Below are 6,269 nucleotides of genomic sequence, written 5' to 3' on the forward strand. Positions count from 1 at the left end.
TAGGAGAGATAGGCAGTTTACCAGATACAGGACAGGCTGCTTGCTCCTAAAAATGTCTGGGGAGCTAGGTGATGAGCCTCGGCCAGGTGATTGGAGCAGAGGATTAGGGCTGTACTCCCTAGACCCTGGGAAGCAGAGGGTAGATGAAATGACCTCTGTGAGGTGTCCAGCCTCCAGCCCAGGGCTTTATCTGACTCCTCTGCTGCCCTTGCCATCCGACCTCAAACAATGTTCCCAAATCTGTTAAGAGTTAAAGTGAGGCCAAGCATGGTAGCTCCTTGCTGTCTGTTGCTATTCCCCATTCTTAACCTTAACAGACATTTGCCCATCTCCCAGCCCAGAGCATCTCTTCTTCCACCTCAGTGCCAATACCCAGTGCTCACAGCAGCCTCTCAGCCACCTTATCCTAACAGTGCCCCTCAGCACCCAGATATCTAGGGTCCTGGATCTGGGAAGCCACTCTGGGCAGTGTTGCTCTCTCTGACCCCACCTGTTCTGTGGGCCCTAATGAAGCAGGACAACTCAGGCTTCAGGCCAAGTCCTTGTGTCCTTATCAAAGGCAACATCTGTCCCCTCCAAGAGGATAACCCCTGGGGGGAAGAGGGTGAGACAGGCACAAGGGAGAAATCGTGATCTTGCCTGGGCCCTCACCCCAGATTCCACTGCAGGCATAGATTGGGGGTGAAAGCCAAGACAGCCACAGAGGCCCTCACACACACATGCCCCTGCATGGGCCTTCATGCCTCTGAGCCCCCACATATGAAAGCCCCTCCTAGGCTCACCCAGCTACCTGGGCTGCTGCTGCTGCCAAGCGGCTTTCTTTTATTCATGCGTTGTTTTATTGCTGGCAAATGCTGCTGCTTGCTGCTGTTGGAGGCGTTCCTGCCAAATCCATCCCAACATCTTGGCCTGGCATCAGGGCGGCATGCTAATGTGGAAATTTAAAGAGCCGCCCGGCTTTAAATCGGAATTTTAAATGAGCAGCAGTGCTCCGAGGGGACCTGGGCAAAATCGAACAGTATCCGATCCACCCTTCCTCCTCCCACACCCACAGCATCACCCCACGTTCCTCCCACCCCTCCCTTTGATTTAGACATTAGAGGAGGTATTGGCATGGGACACCATAGGGGAAAAGAGAGGTACCAGGGCAGAGGAATTTGTTCAAGATGGGGTCATCTGGATCAGTGAGGAGCTAGGATCACTCTGGACCAAGAATGGATCTACTCCTTGCTGTCACAGGCAAATGGCCACATGCAGGGTGTTCCACAAGGGAGAAGGGTTAGAGGTAATGAAACTGAAGTTACTCCCTCACTTCCCATTTTACCAGGAAACAAGAAGAGAAGGCCTGCTCTGCAGAGAAGAGGGAAGGTAGAATTCCAAGAAGACACTCACACACAACATACTCTTGTTGCCAATGGGATGTGTGCACACAGCTGTGCATGCAGGATGGGATGCTTGATGAGGTCCCTGCAGCACATATATACATAGCTCACACATCACCCCTGCATGGAGAGGAATTATCTGCACATGGAGGGCGGTCTTTCTTTCCCTACCCAGGACACTATTGTAACCCCAGAGCAAACTGGCTTCTGCAAGTTGCTAGCCTGAACTGTGCCCCAGGTTTTTCCATGGATCCTAATTTCCCAGCTCCTGGCAGCTGCTTGAGTCAGCCATGGTGATGGATCTCTGCAGCTCTTCTGCCAGGACAGGGGCAGGGGGAACCTGAGGCCATCCTGTGCACTGTCTTGGCCACAGTGTGGTGCCTTCTCTGGTGATCACCAAATGACAGGCTCAGACATCTCATCTGGGAGAGGTTTTGGACACAGCCTTGGTTTCAAAGGAAAGAAGGGGCTAATGGGAGGTGAGAGAGGCAGAATCTGTGCCTCCTTGTGATTCCCTCTCCTTACCTATCTCCAGGAGATAGGTGGCCCCTCTATCAGAAAACATTTTTTGAGTGCCTGCCCTCAGGGAGACACCATGCTTTACTTTAGCACAATGCCTCACAATTTTCAGGATTGACAGCAGCCCTCAGAATCTGGATGTGCTGTCCCCATTGGAGGGTCCACAGTAACTCACATGGTGACATCAACCTTACTCATGTTAGGCTACCAGGCCAAGGGATGCTCCAAGACCTTCCCTAGAATTCCTCCTCCCTCAAAGAAGGAGCCAGCTCCTTCAGGGGCTGGTGTGGCCGCCAGCCAAGAGGCTTGGGGAAGGCCTGGGGCATGCAGCTGACACCTGCCCACCAGATCTCCAAGGAACACCCTCCTCCCATCCTACAGCCTCATTCAGATGGCCCCTGGGCTACAAGGAGACAGTGCTCACTTCTCCCCACTCCCAGAAAAAACTTCAAGCTGGACAGCCTCCCTTTCCATTGTAACTTGTTCCAAGATCCTCCACCCAGACTAACACTAACGACCCACCAAGCAATATTGCCAGGTAGGACCAAATGTTTAATATAGTAGGGGTTGAGCTGGGCCTAGGTACGGAAACTTGAGGAGTGAGGCTTGGGCTGGAATCCTGGGAGAAGCTGTTGAGGTCAAGAGAGGTATGAGGAAGAACAACTTGATGTGAGTGAAATAGGACAGGGGGACATGAAGGGGAGGGCCTGAATGAATCTGCCTTTCTCATCTAATTAGCAACATGTAAATAATATGCAAATAACACCCTCTTTGTCTAGAGACCACAAGGCCAGTGCTTTTTGGAAGTGGATTGCAGAGAGCCCTCCAGACAGTGTCTCTGAGATCCTCAGATATGGGACACCCAGGCTCAAGAGAGAGGCCAGAGTGCAGCCATCTGGTTCTTGCTTATTCCCTGAATTGGCTCACTTTCTGTGAGCCTCAGTTTCCCTGTGTATGAAATGGCAAGACTACTGGATGGTCTCTAAGGCTTTTTTCCAGTACCAACAGTCTGGGATTGTATGACCTGGGCCCAGTGCCAGAGCAGAGTGGAGGATTTGATTCCATTCTGGGGTGGAAGCCAAGATACTTGGCTCTCTTGCCCCTGCTGCCCACCTCAGCAGTTAGTTCTGTCATGCTGCCCCCACAGCACCTCACGGATGGCCAGTTTCCTGAAGGCAGTGTTTTCTCCCATCCATGCCTTTACCGACACTGTTTTCTCTGCCTGGTATGCCCTTCCTGTTTCAGCCCCTCACTTGACTAAGTCCTCCAACATTCTTGCCTACCTTACTCCTCCACTCCCCAGTTCTGACAAGGTGCCTCCCTTCTGGGTGCCTCTATGCACTGTCTGTTTAGTTATCTCTTGTCCCACTAGACCATGAACTCCTGGTTTTTGTTCAAGACTAAATCTCCAGTATAAGTGTATTAGTTTCCCAAGGCTGCTGTAACAAATTAACCACAACTCTGGTGTCTTAAAACAACTGAAGTTTATTCTCTCACGCTTCTGGAGACCAAAGGTTCAACATCCGTTTTACTATACCAAAATCAAAGTGTTGGCAGGGCTATGCTCTTTCTGGAGGCTCTAGAGGAGAATCTGTTCCTTGTCTCTTTCAGCTTCTAGTGGCTACTAGCATTCCTTTGCTTGTGGCCCCATCACTGCAATTTCCACCTCTGTCTTCATATCGCCTTCTACTCTTTGATGTATGTATAATCTCTCTCTCTCACTCTGTCGCCCAGGCTGGAGTGCAGTGGGCCGGATCTCAGCTCACTGCAAGCTCCGCCTCCCGGGTTTATGCCATTCTCCTGCCTCAGCCTCCCAGTAGCTGGGATTACAGGCGCCCGCCACTTCGCCCGGCTAGTTTTTTGTATTTTTTAGTAGAGACGGGGTTTCACCGGGTTAGCCAGGATGGTCTCGATCTCCTGACCTTGTGATCCACCCGTCTCAGCCTCCCAAAGTGCTGGGATTACAGGCTTGAGCCACCGCGCCCGGCCCCCATCTCAAGATTCTTAATCACATCCTCAAAGATGAACCCATTTTCCAGTTAAGGTAACATTCACAGGTTCTGGGGATTAGGACATGGACATATCTTTAGAAGCTGTCAGACCACCAAAATAAGCAAAGACATTTTAAAATGTACCATTTATTAAGTACCATGTGCCAGACACCTACATACATTTTTCTCACCTCAATTAAGTTTTACAATAACCCTGAAATGTAGGTATTAATGCCTCTATTCTATGGATGAGGAAACTGAGGCTCAGGGAGATTGAGTCATGCTCCCAAAGTCACGTAGCTGGTAAATGACAGAACTGGGATTTGAAACCAGATTGAGCTTGGCTCCAAAGCCAACATGCTTTTTGCCTTACCAACAGCCTCTGAGCCTACCCCGGGCCCTGGCACAGGTTTCTTGCCTGAATGGATGTGCAGAAAAAGAAAGATAGGTGGACAAGAGAACGAATGATGAGGCCCAGCATTTTTAGTGATATTGACTCTAGCTTTCTTTTGCCAAAGCCCCCTTACCACCCCTCTTATTCTCCCCCACCAACCCTGACCCCTTGTTTCAGAAGCCCGGAATCCCCCCCAGCTTGCAGCCCCCTGCCAACTACTGCTGCCCAGAAGGGTGGCACAGTGCCTGGACTTCAGGCAGGATCTATCAAATCACAGAACCAGAGGGTGTCTGGAGGTCACCTCATCTAGTCCTCTGTTCACACCCAGCCCTGTCATGAGGACAGGAGCAGACAGGGTCGGGGTAGTGGGCAGCAGCAGGATGAAGTGCCCATCTCTTCCTTCAGCTGCCCTTTCTCCTTTCTCACTTCTTACACAATTTATATTGGAAGTCCTCACTCAGGTTTGCAGACATCATGCATAATGAGAATTGGCCAGAATCGGGAGTCCTGTGGTCATAGGACTGACCCAGTCCTAGATTCTCCAAAAAATAAAATGAGATTTTTGGCTAAGTCTCTTCACCTCTCTGGGCCTCTAATTCTTCATCTTTAAAATGGGATGGATAATAGGGGTAGTAACAATACCCACATCACAGGGCCTTTGGGATAATAACACAGCCCAGGAAAGAAGCGTCCAACCCACAGCCCGGAGCAAGGCAGGTGCTGCAGGATTATTTTATAACACCCCCCCCTCCCCACCCCGCCAGCCCTCCAACCAAGCCCCTTTATCCTGGGTAACACAGGGCTCTGCTCACCTCAGCCATTCTGGTCTGCCTCGCGCGCTAGACTGTGAATTCCTCTTGGCAGGATCTTGTTCATTTCTAATCACCGCCCGTTCCCCTCCCTAGTGTCTAGCCTGTGCTCGGGTACATAAGTTCAACACACATTTAATAAATGAGGTCGGGCGCGGTGGCTCACGCCTGTAATACTAGCATTTTGGGAGGCCGAGGCAGGCAGATCACTTGAGGTCAGTTCAAAACCAGCCTGGCCAAAGTAGTGAAACCCCGTCTCTAGTAAAAATAGAAAAAAAATTAGCCGGGCGTGGTGGCGGGCGCCTGTAATACGAGCTACTCGGGAGGCTGAGGCAGGAGAATCGCTTGAACCCGGGCGGCGGAGGTGGCAGCCAGCCGAGGTCGCGCCACTGCATTCCAGCTTGCGCAACAGAGTGAGACTCCGTCTCAAAATAAAATAAAATACAATAAATAAGTGAGCAAGGGTATGAATCGGCCCCCCAAGTCCCGAGAGGCTCAAAGCTTGACTCCCCCCAGCAAGTTTTCCTCGCACGACCCTTTCCCCTGGGTTCCTGGCGGCGACCGCAATGGCGGGGAAAGAGGCGCTGCGGCTTTAAGATTTCTCTCGGGCGTCCCGGTTGCCAAGGCGCGGTTGCCAGCGGCCTGCGCGGAGCTGCGTCCGGCTTTCGCGCGCAGGCTTCGGGTTTCCGCCATCGCCGCCGCCGCCGCTGGGCCGCGCCGGGCTCGGCTCCTCCGAACCGTCTGGCGGACTTGGCACCGGCCCCCGCTCCTCAGTGCCCCCGCAGTGCGTGGCAGGCTGCGGCTTCATTATCCTGATTGATTCCTCCTGCTCCCCGACACCATGGGGGCCCCGGACAAGGAAGGGGGGCGGAGGCGGCATCTGCAGGCCCCTCCCCTGGCCCTCGCCCCCAGCCGCTCCTCAGGCCACCCTGCTGTGGCTGGCCAGGCAGGGCGGGGATGGAGGACCGGCCTGGCCTCTGCTCTCTTGGTGGGCGGGGAGGGGAGGGCCCCAAGGGGGAGGGGAGCAGTGTCCGGTCGGTGCTTTTCCCAAGGTGCCCGCTCCGGGCCGCGTACACCCTGCCTCGGCCCGCCCTCAGCAAAGATTTTGCGCCTTCTCCGGGAGGATATGGAAAGGTTGGGGTGGGGAAAGAACACAGTGGAGGACTGAGAACTT

Source organism: Macaca mulatta, chromosome 16, assembly GCF_049350105.2.
Source record: "Macaca mulatta isolate MMU2019108-1 chromosome 16, T2T-MMU8v2.0, whole genome shotgun sequence".
Classification (NCBI taxonomy): Eukaryota; Metazoa; Chordata; class Mammalia; order Primates; family Cercopithecidae; genus Macaca; species Macaca mulatta.